At 40.8% G+C, this 12335-nt stretch overlaps 1 protein-coding gene across 34 annotated transcripts in view; it reads left to right on the top strand.

Moving 5' to 3' along the window:
• Positions 1–12335, top strand: part of KCNB2 (potassium voltage-gated channel subfamily B member 2) — a 330276-nt gene that overhangs the window by 151635 nt on the left and 166306 nt on the right. The gene's annotated exons all lie outside the window — the stretch shown is intronic.

Genomic DNA, 12335 nt, shown 5'->3' with positions numbered 1-12335 from the left:
GGGGCGGGACGGACACGGGGTGTCCTCCCCGGCTGCCTGGATCGGTCTGAGGCAGGGTAATACAACCCTCGCCCTGGAGCGCTTTGGAAAACCGTGGCTTGTATTTTTGTTCCTTCAGAGCTGCTGAAGGGAGGGAGGGAATGACATTTCGTAGTATTCTGCCTCCTGCCGTGGGTGAGCTCCACCGATAACGGCTCGTCATTTGTTTCCGATGCTCTAATAGTGCTTGCGGAAACCTGATGATACAAAACCTCAGCCTTCTCGGTAGCTGTCGCTGGAATTACCCTGTCTAGCCGGGGACTGAAAAATCCCCTCTGCAGAAGAAAATACACGTAGCATTGTGGTAGTCTAAAATATACTGTCATACGTGCTTTCTGTAGGTAGGTAGCATGCTGGCCCCTGAATTTAAAAACCGAAATGTCTTTATGAATAGGCATGTTCATTGGCTACATGGTTTCTACAAACCATTCAGTGCGTTTCTTCTATCAGAATTTCACCGCCTGGGTGAAGGTAGACTTTTGTTTATACCCTATGTACGTACTGTCCATATTTATAGTAGGGTTTGGACTTCATTCAATTCAAGTTACATAATGATTAAGATACAATAGGCAGTATATATGCAGTTTCTTGGACATATTAATTTATTGCAGATAAGACTGACTGTAGCAACACTGCTAAAATTGTCACTTTTTCAATGTTTGTGTAAGGAAGTGTCCATAGCATCAGGTGGAGACAGTGTTCCTCAGCAAATACACAGTCATCAAGACCTTGCTATTAAAAGGACACCTAAGTGAAGGATTTCAGTGACGCTGTCCTGTAGCTCTGAGGAGGTGCCAGGATTGGTTTAGAAGAGGAAGAATAGCAGCGAGAACGGGCAGGCTTGGGAGGGGGAAAAGCCTGTCTTGATAACATTTTGCATTAAAAACACCTAGAGCTCAAGTTTGCTCAGCTGGTGAGTCTGTCCAACTTAGAGCAGAGCTAGCACCAAGCCTTAGAGCCTGGGCAAGGTCTGCAAAACTGAACATTCCACCAAGCCTGGGACATGATCTTCCAGGGAGCTTTAGTAGGAACTTTCAGGGGAGCAGGGTCAGTGAATACAGGCCACTTATGGGATTTACTTGTTCTCTGATCACCAAGATGTGCTAGCAAAACTCTGGAAGTCTGTCCCAGAGGGATAAGATGCAGTACAGAAAAAATAGATTGTTTCTGGTTCTTAGTACCTCTGTCTATTCTGTTCAATCAGCTGATAAATCTGATACAACTGATAAACTCTCACTTCATTCAGCATTCGTGGAGCTTGCAGCTGGCTTGTAACATTCTTTTTTATTTTTTTTTATTTTTCCCAAAGAGTGCTTCTGCAGGCAGCTCTCACCACAGCATTCGAATTTCTTTTGCCTCCTTTTCTCAGCTGGATGCTGTCGCTGGAGCTCAGCAGGTTGCCCTCATTCAGATGTATGCAGACAGTAAAACATCTTCAGCTCGAGATGAGGGAGAGGTGCTGTTTAGAGCAGCACGCTTCAGCCTGAACATTTCCATTTGCTTCAGTACTTTGAAATGTCCCATTACCTTAACAATGCTATATCACATCTATTTGTTCATACTCAGCCTTTTTTTTTCTTCTAAGTGAAAGTTAAGTGGCAAATTCTGGCTTGCCATTCAAAGCAAGGCAAGAGGTCAAGATTTGCAATAGGTTTCTTGCCAAGGTTGGGATTTTGCCAAACGGTTTGCTACTGTCACTTTTAGAAAAAACTCTTGATTTATGTTACTTTCTTGAGCTTCATGTAATACATGCACAGGTAAAATATATTCCATGATGCTACTGTATTTAAAGCTACCTGCTGAGGGATATTTCAGTCAGTGTTTTACTCTGTCATGATATAAACAGCACATTAGGGAGGGTCTGTCTGGTCTCAGCTCAGAGGAGGAACACAAGCTGAGGTATCTGGTGAAGGGGGCAGTGACTGGAAGTATATCAGTGCAGTGGGATCCCACTACAGACCCCCCTGGAGGTGTCTGCTCTACCAGAGTACAGACCTGCTGCTCCCCACAGGAGGAGATGGGAGCCAGAAAGGGAAGCGCTTAAAGTCATATGCCACTTCAGCTTCATCCGAGTAGATATACATGCAGTCTAAAAATGAATTTTTGGATGTTTCCAGGGGCCAATTATATTAATTCATCATGTTATTGCATAATGTCTTGTGACCCAGCAGTGCACACAGCTATTGGAATTAAGCAATGATTGCCTCTGGAAGGACTTTACTTATTTGTCTAGTATTGCTATAGTAAGTTTTATCATTTTTAGGAATAAGGATTTTTTACCTACTAAGCATGGATGCATAATAAAAAACTGGCTGTAGTTTACTTTGCTGTGTTTCACTGTTTCTAGTCTTATCAGGATATGAGCACCCTAAGAGAAAATAATTTTGATTTCCCATCTGTAGTGGGCATCTTTTTCATGTGGTTATTGCTGGAGTAGCAGAACTGGGTATTTGATTTCTTGGATTTTATAATAAATCTTTGGAACATGTTGTTTTAACTCACATTTTAGTAGGGAGAAATGTGTGTTTACTTTGTAACTAGAATATTAACTTCAAGCCAAAATAAATTTTCCAATATTAAATTGCGGAGATTTTTTAAGATGTACAACAGGGTTCTGTGGGACAATGTGAAAAGAAATTGCTTAGGACATTGCAGAGTAGATTTAATCCTATTGTAAATGTAGATTTTTGTGCAATCCCATAGCTTCCTATGCTTTTTAATCTAAAATTCTCTGCCTATATGGAAAAGATATAGAAATAATTTTATTATTTAGATTTTTTTCCCCTCACTATTATGCAATTAGAGGTATCATATCGCATGCTATAATAGATATATTGCTCAGTCACTGCTCAAATTAAATCTAAGTGAAATGCATATATATGACTAAATAAATAAAATTGAACAGAGAAGCTTAACAGCTCAAGTGTTTATTGAAGAGAACTTGGAGGTTTCTTATCTTGGTTACCGTATAAAGTCAGTCCCAGTATAGCTTCCCAGACCACTACATGCCATAAAAGCCTTAGAGACAGTATGCATCAGTCAAGATATGTAAAATCTATTAAGCTTAAACCTTCCTGTGTTCTTGATGAAGTCTGGAAGGCCAGCAAGGGATATTTTGTTTTTTGTCCCTCCCAGTGCTTGCTACAGCATATGAAGAAATTTCAGCAAAAGCTGCACATTGGCATCTTCCTGAGTTTTCACTTGTTTTCTGTGCATTGCATTTCTTCTTCCAAGTCTGGAGGGATGGGGCTTCTTAATGGATGAATTTCTTAAAGGATGAGTATCTTAAAGTACTTTTTTTCACCAGCATGAAAATACGACGACGTTAACTGCATAATCAGAAAACAACGAATATTATTTTGAACATACTTCTTCATGGATTATGGTATGAACAACAGGGAAACAATAAAAGAAAAGTCTCAAGCTACTAAAATCAGTGGGTTTTTTAATTTATTTGTTTCTAATGCAGGAAATCTATTTTTAGACATAATGATAGATCAGCTGTGACTTAGGTGTCTGACTTCTGTACATCCCTATTCCTTCTTTGGGTAACTATAAAGAGTAGTCAGTAGCATCACTGCTGGTACTAGCAAGAGAATCAGAACAACAATCTATTAGCTAATAAATAATATATGTAATGCTGGCATAATGCAGCTCTGAGCATTTAGGAGTAGGCTGCCATAAACAGCAGTTGAACTCTTTACAAGGAACAACAGCAACTGACCAATTTACCCCTCACAGTACCTTGACAGGGGAGCACAGCTCACTGTAAAATTGTGTGAGGGCATTTACGGTCTGAGCCAAGGCAGAGGGGCTGAACAGCTCTCTTACCACAGCACTGGCACGTGATGCATAAGCCCCTAGGTTTTTGTTATCCCTAAGTAAGTGCTCCTTACTAGGAAATCAGACTTGCTATTGCAGGGTGTTCTTCATGCTGCCATCATATTCAGGTACTAGCTTGTTAGGAAATAAATGTCAGCCCTCTAGGTAAAACCACGTTACGGGGAAGTGAATGCAAAGCTGTGCTGATAATTAACTGAACAAAGCTCTCGAACGTAATCTTCTTTGATGACACTGGAGATGAGCTTCTCCCCCTGATTGCCTAACAAGTTAAGAAATGGAAATCAGTTATGGCAGTACAGTCCAAATACAGAATAAATTTGCCTCAGAGCATTAATAAGCCAGTTCATGAAATAATACTTCACAGTACCTCATCAATAGTTAACTTGTAGAAAATTAGCTGTATTTTCAATATATACAGAGATAAATAGTAGAATCAAATGGAAGAACTCAAAATGAAGCCATAATGCTTCATTTTACAGTTTTCAGTTTTGTCATTTTCCCTCTTAAGGTATGAGGATTTGGTTTACCTACAAGGTTGTTGACCTTATCTCAGATGGATGTACTCTCAAATGGCAGAATAATCCTGCTATAATTTATAGCCATACATTCAGTGTAAATTTGCATATACCAGAGACATTCTGAGACAGTTTGAGCAGAAAGTGCTGGCAAGCTGCAGAAGCTAGAAGAATCCCACTAATGTATTTAAGCAGACTCAAAACAGTGAATAGGCTTAATTAGCCTTGAAATCACACAACTATGAATGACAGTGTTATACGTGCTCTTCCAGTGGCTGGTGAGATTAACAGCACAGAGTCACTATGCCTTGACAGGAGTGCCATCTAGAAGGCCTTGCCTTCTGGAATATTTCCTTATTATGCTTTCTTCATTTTTATTATTGCTGACATAGAGCAAACCTCTTAACTGGGTAAGCTTTATACTTAAATTTATTCTCAGGACTAGCCTGGCTACTGACAGTCACTTTAGTCCCTATTTAGGCATGTCACTAAAGTAGCATTAGTGGTGCTGTGTATCTTCTGCTCCTTTTGAACTGCAGAAGGGATGAGAATGTTTCAACATGTTTATAGATAACCTAGGCAGAAGCAAATCTCACTTTTGCTCATTAACCTTGTGGTTAGGGTACTGATGGAGAAAAATTGAGCCTTTAGGCCTTTCATAGATTAACATGATGCAATTAAACATTTCACTTCTTGTAATCCAAGATTACCACCCTTCAAAGGGCTGGTCACATCCTTCAGTTATAACTCATTCATGTCTGTTGTCTTTCAAGCACAGGCTGCCTCATTCTTGCTCAGTAGGAATGGGGATTGTCTCTATCACTGCAGCCGTCCTGGGGATTACTGATAGCAGCAGGAGGCTTTAAGATATAAACTACAGGTTTGAATCACCAGGGACGAACGTGGTCCTTCAGTGACTGTTTAATGACCAAGCAATGACATCGAGGTGGAACCAAGGCCACCACCTCAAGGTATATTTGAAAAGAGTAGACCTTTTTCAATTATTTTGAAGGACAATTTTACATACCTCTTGTAAGAGGAGGTTTCCAGGCTTAGAATATCGTGTGGGTGGGTTGTGTCCCTTTTGATCCTGCTTACGCATTGGGCCTGGATGGGCGTTAAGAGCATCTTCTTCCTGGCTGTGAAATATCGTGTTGATCCTGCCTTAGAGTTCCCACACCCTTTGAACTTGGGACATGTGTGTTTAATATTAGAAACCCTGAACTAATGGCTCTGATGAAGCACATTTTTTAAGAGGATGCTGTGGCTTTTAAAAATACATTTGGTTTGATAAAAGTAAATAAATTATTTTATAGTGTCAGTTTTATTAAAGTGTTCCTTTTAGCCTGTCTTGATTTCAGAATTATGGTAACAGTAACATAGGCTTGTGCTTGATAGTGGGTCCTTGCTTTTTTCTATTGTCAGGTCAATTTGAGGGTCAAAAAATATCAATACTTTTAGGACTAAAAGTCAGTGTAGCTTCTTGTCTACAATGTTAAACTGGAGTTCCTAAGAGCAGCTTTCACTTACTGACCCCCAGATCAACAGTATCTTTGTGCACTATGTGGAACCAAAACTGGTAAGGTCTTAAATAAGGTCAGGAAGCAAAGTGTTCTCTTTTCTGGGTTACTGCTTTTCAGATAGGCAAAATAAGACGTTGGGTTGTCCTAGGCCCTGCACAGCAGTTTGTAGTAGTAGTTTGGGATGTTTTTCCAAGGCATCCTATAGTTGAAGAAATGAAAATATTGAAGGGTTAGATTCTTCAGTTCCAGATTAGATAGAAAATTGCCTTAATTTTTAATGATAAAAGCCTTCTGTAAAGACCTCCTGATGCTGTGACCTCGGAGATGTTTCCAGCTATGTACAAAGGCACTTGTCAAAAATTGAGTCACCCAAAAACCAAGGCCTTGATTCATTCCTTCCTTCCACCTTCGGGGCTTCTGTAAAGCATCAGCAAAAGGAGTTCGAGATAGGCTCCTAATAGATTGAGACAAATGTCTCTTGAATAAATCTGCCCCTTTCAAACTGTATTCTTTGGCCAAATCTCTTCCTATCTCTGGTCCAGGTAGGTCTAGGCCTACCACTTACCTTGACTGAATCAGGGAACAGTCCTGTTAGAAACGGCTGAAAATGAAATTTTTGACAGAAGCAGCAATTGAACATAAAGGTATTCATTTCCAAAGAAGTCACTTGGGAATACAAATGTGCTTTCCTTAATTGTAGATTTGGGATGGTGGCATTGCATGTTTTTTCTTTATTAGAAAACTCAACATTATACCAGGATTTTGACCAAAATGCAACATCCAAAATTTTGGGTTCAATTTCATTCACAGAGGGATAAAATCTGACTCTTTTGTAAGGTGTGCCTCATTGCTTCAGACATCATTCTCTATGTATATAGGATAATATTATATGTTGGGTAATATTTCCCTGCCTTGAAACCTAGCATCATCATTCAGTACTACAGTGTGCAAGCTTTTCTTCAGGAGAACAAAAAGACATCTGTGAAGTTCTTCACTGCTTTCAGCTACTTGGCAGCACTGTTATTGGTGGAAGATTGAAGGGCTAGAGAAGCTAACATATTTAGATTAACCCTAAAATTATTTGCTGTAGGACAACTGGTTACATTAGTGCCTCCTCAAGGAACAAATGATGTGTTGACAATCTTCTCCATCATCTTAATGCACTGTGATGCAATTAGAAGAGAAAATCAAGTAGTGGACGAATAAATTGCAATTCAAATCTCTAATTTATTAATCCTAATGTATTTGCTATTATTAGTGTATCCTGTATATCTAACATCTGTGGACTCTCAAAGAATTGTATGGAAGCACCAATCAAACCTGTGTATCCAGAGTGCTAGTTGGGTTATAAATGTGTAGTCTGTTTTAGACCTGGCATGAGGACCTTACATAATCACGTTTCTGTAATATCTGGTTGTTTGACATTAAAAGAAATGATCTGCCATTCGGCCTTGTACTTCTCTGTGACAGCTCATCTCCTCAGAAGTTTCCAGGGAAGGCTAAAAAAGCAGTGAAAGACAGTATCTTTGGCAAAAACAGTAACAGCCCTTAGCAACTGATTGTAAACATGAACGGTAAAGTGCAGACATGACCAACAGCTACATCCTAAATGAGAGATGTTCCAGCCTGGCATGGAAATGGACAGGTTTTTGTAAACTGAGCAGGAATGCATCAGGAGTGTTTGTAAAGATCATATAGCCATGCTTGTCACAAGCACCAACATCAGGAGCTGCTAGTAAGGAAAGAGAGAATCAAAGCTGATCTGAAATAAAGTTTGGTGGGGATCTTGATTCAACACTAAAAAGCCATGTTCAGTGCTCTCTTGAGACCTCAGTGCAGGCTGAGGGGGTGCTGCCATCTCAGTGCTCAGATCCAGGCTTGTGAAGAGGTACTACTCAAAAAGACCACTTGAGTCCTAAATTCCATGAGACTTGAGGTAAAAATACTATGAATGATCTCAAGAGCGTTTAGCTTTTTGTAAAGCAGTCTGCGTCACCTGTAGCGTGTCTAGAGCCCACCCACATGGCTTTACCTTGTGTGAAAGCTTCAGTAAGTGATTACAAGTGCTATTGGGATAGTTAGAGAACCAAGATAAGCCAAAACTGCCAAGTTTGTGTGACTGCAAGACTTTAAAAGCATTTTATCAATTATACTTTCCCTCTTTTTCTGTCTTCCGTCACCTTACCTATTTCTGTCTGGGTTTTCTTATCCAAGGCTCCTAGGGAATATATAGAGTCTTAGAGTCTGCTGCTCCTTGGTGAAGTTCAGCTCATCCATATAAAAGTCACTTCTGTGCTCAAGATGGTGAGAAGAACGAGTTAGCAGACAGACTGATTTAGTCAATCTGAAAAGTTCGTCTATAAAAGACCTCATCTTTTTTGAGTATTTCCTGCAGATCTCCAAGACTTTGTGAAGCCAAAGTTTAAATTTTCATATAATAACCTGTGAGGTCTCTTAGTAATTTCAGCTTTGCTAGCCATAGTCCCAAGAGGTGATTTTGTAGGATTTACTCTCAAAGGAAGATCTTACCTTTGATACACCAACCCATCCATAGCTGTTATCAGAGCAGTCAGGCAAATGGTGGGGATTTGGTCTTAGTTCATGGAAAGGCTCAGCTCTCCAGTAACAGCTCTGCCTATGGCTCTAGTCTGGCAAGAGACTCTCAGAGAAGCTGTGTCACAGGGGAGACAGGCTAAGGCTCCATCCTTGCCCCTTCAGACCATGTTGCTTCAAGTGGTTTCACCAGCTGAAGCCTCTGAGCACTTGCTCCAGGACCTGCCACCAGCAATTTGGATAATCAAAGCTCAGATACTTCTCTGCTGTGCATACATGCATGTGTCCCTGCATATAGATATGAATCTGAGACATACAAAGGATGCTCAGGAATACTTTGACATGTTTCCTGACACTTCCTGCATTCAGCTTGCCAATCCTTATCTATATGAGATGTGACTTCTCTAAAGGTGGGAAATGGAAATAACGAACAACTCATTTCAGCGGGATGTTTTTATGCAGAGTTTTAGCTATCACCTCAGCCATCTTTTTAAAAACTGAAATTAAGGGAAAATTCTAGTAAAAGATCCCACAGAACATCATTAAGAAACTGCAGGTCTTCATATTTTGAAACAAAGAGCAGACATTTGAGAGCTAAGATGTGGCAGCAGAGAGATTACAGCAAAGCTGACACTGAAAGAAAAGAAGACTCATACAACCACATAAGTTAGCAAGAATGTGTTTGCTCAGTAAAAATGTATTGGTTTGTCACAAACAACTTCATTGTTTCTTGGCTAACTTGCTGGATCCCAGGTTGTGGGCTTTAGGAGTCAGATGCTGAGGTGGGCACAGGCTTTCTAAGGTTTTTTTAAAATCACAGAGTATCGTCAGTTCTCCAGCTAGAAGGGATCATAAGGATCTTTGAGTTCAACTCCCTGCTCCTCACAGGTTTACCTAACACTGAAAACTAAACCATATGACTGAAAACATTGACCAGATGCTCCTCGAACTCTGAAAGGCTCGGTGTCATGACCCCTTCCCTGGGAAGTCTGTTCCAGTGCCCAGCTATCCTCTGGGTAAAGAAATTATTCCTAATGTCTGCTCTGAATTTCTGCTGACATTACACCTACAAAACCTAAAGCTAGGTTTTCCAGAAAGTGTTACATATCTGCATTATATACAGCCTGAAGGTCTTGTCTTAACTCAGTTAACAGTTAAAGTAGTAAATGCAACAATTGTCTCCTCAGATTTTTCTTGATTTCAGTGGGTGCTTTTGCACATGAAGAAAACCAGCACGTTGATCTTACTCTCCAGACCTGAAAACAAATGCTTTGAATGGGATCACCCACTAAATAATGATGTTTAATAATATCACAATTGAAACTTTTTAATCCAGAGCTTTCTTAACTTTTAAAAAAGTCATTAAATATCAGTACATTTAGAACCATATTTTGTTTAAAAATGTTGACGACACTTCCAGCAGATTGTAAAAAACTCTTCCATTTGTTTTCAAAGCAAGGAGATTAATTAATACAATTTTTTCTTGAGAACAATTTGACAAAATTTTGACAAAAAGACATCTGACAAAAATCGTAGAAGATTGTCTCTTAAAAGTCAGAAGAAAGCAAAATTGTTCCCTTTTCCTGGGGTCCTTATGATACAACCTCATCTTAGGTACCACATACTTTTTTCCTCACTGCTTTAAATGCAGGACATGCTCCAACAGTGATGTGTGCTTATGTACTGTAAGTTCTCCATCTTCTTTGGAGAAATTTGTATGGCAAAGATTGGGAGAGATGTTTATGAGTAAGGCATGCAAGAGTGGCTTGGATGTGAATCCTTTTGGAAGAGAGGTCTTGCGCATGGAGTCCATGGATGGGGCTGGCACAGCTTGGGCCAGCTGGGATGGCAACCCCCCTGTGTGCAGTTACACTCACCTGGACTCCAGAGCAGATGGCTGGGAACAAACCACTTATCAGGAGCAGACCTTGAAGCATGTGGACTCTGCAGCCATCCTTGCAAATGACTTGGGAGAGTCCTAGCTGTGCCGTGGCAGGCGATGCTCCGGCGACGTGACAGCGCAGACAACTGGGTTCCTCAGCCTGGGGGTTTAATCTGGTCACATAGGCATGCCCATCGAAAGTGCTGAAAATGCTAAGGACTCTGTAAAAAGCAGCTGTCTCAATCTGAGCAGCCAAAATGGTTGGATACCTCAGGCATCTATGACCTTCATTTCTCCATTGTATGCCAGTGGTAATAATGGCCTCCTGCTGAAGGGGGGACTGGGATACCCTGGAAGCACTTGGGTAGCAAGGGAGAGCTCCCTGAGGGAAATTCAGCACTTTGCATGTAATGTAGGCCTTGCAGCAGGAAATGCTGAATAACATCAGAGGCCGAATACTGAATGAGAAAGATGAAAAGAGACGTTCATGTAAAGAGGAAGGGATTGATGGAGGAATCACACCATTAAAAGCTGCATGTCTGTGGTGCGGGGGAGGGCACTTAACCTTCCTTCTGGCCTTCCCTAGCTTTTTGAGTTGTAGTCTTTGAAGTTTTCATTTTTACTTAATGCAAAGAATTGGTTTTGATTTGAAGAGTTTTATGTAATATTACAGGTATTTTGCTACAAAGTAATTTTATTATTGCGCAGGAAGAATGTAGGGTTTATCTAGATTTGCTTTTATATATGGGAGTAGAATTTTTGTTTTTCTCTACCAATTGCTAAGAGTGCTGGTGAGCACCAGGCTGGCTTTGCCTGCCTCATGAGGGATAGTTACATTTATTACTAGCCCATGGTGGACAAGGTGCACAGTGGAGTTGCACACAGCCTAAAGGTTAAGGCAGTAAGCCAAGCTGAAAAGTATTTTAAACATTCTTAGGAAAAAAACAAAACCAAACCAGTCTTCTGAGTTAGTTGCAGTAGCTAAAACACAAAAAGGTAATATTGTAAAGATTACCTCCCTTGTATCATTTTGTCATACTGAAAGATCTGGTGATTTTGTATTAAATTGATAATATGGATTTTAAAGTTAGAAATGTTATATAGTAACATAAAGGCAATTTCTTTTTTTGACAAGGTAACCCAGCTAGTTGATCAGGGGAAAGCGGTGGATGTAACCTTTTTGGATTTCAATAAGGCTTTTGGCTTTTGATACCATCTGTCACAGGATCTTTCTGGATAAATGTTCAATCCACTGCTGGATAAACACGTCCTGGGAAGGGTGAGAAGCTGGCTCATGGCACAAAGGGTTACAGAGGATGTGGTGACATCAGACCAGTGACCTGTCACTAGAGGGGTTCTGCAGGGCTCCATCCACAGCCCTGTGCTCTTCCAAGTCATCATAAATTACCTGGATGCAGGAATGCAAAGAATACAGAGATGCTGGCAGGTGATATGAAAATGAGAGGAGCTGCTGATTCCCTAGAAGCCAGGAAGGCCCTGCAGAGAGACCCTGACAAATAGGAGAGATGAACAATCACCAACCATATGAAGTGTAACAAGGACTAGTGCCCAGATTCTCCATCTGAGTGGGACAACCCTGGATGGGTGTGCAGACCTGGGAATGAGAGGCTGGAAAGCAGTGCCACAGAAAAGGACCTGGGGGTCCTGGTCAGCAGAAAGTTGAACATGAGCCAGCAGTGCCCTGTTAGCCAGGAGGGCCAACCCTGTCCTGGGGGCATCAGGCACAGCATCACCAGCATGGTAAGGGAGGAGATTGTCCTGCTCTGCTCTGCACTGGGGCAGCCTCAGCTCGAGTGCTGGGGGCAGTTCTGGGCACCGTAATATAATAATATAATGCTATTGGAGAGTGCCCAAAGGAGGACTATGAAGATGGTAAAGGGATCCTATGATTCTGAAGGTAGAGGCCATTGATTATGTTTTTGTTAAATGCACAGTTAAAACCAGGCTTCTTAGCCAAGG

The sequence above is a fragment of the Cyanistes caeruleus genome, chromosome 1 (assembly GCF_971803275.1).
Source record: "Cyanistes caeruleus chromosome 1, bCyaCae1.hap1.1, whole genome shotgun sequence".
In the NCBI taxonomy this organism is placed as follows: Eukaryota; Metazoa; Chordata; class Aves; order Passeriformes; family Paridae; genus Cyanistes; species Cyanistes caeruleus.
This window is presented reverse-complemented; position numbering and strand designations above follow the sequence as displayed.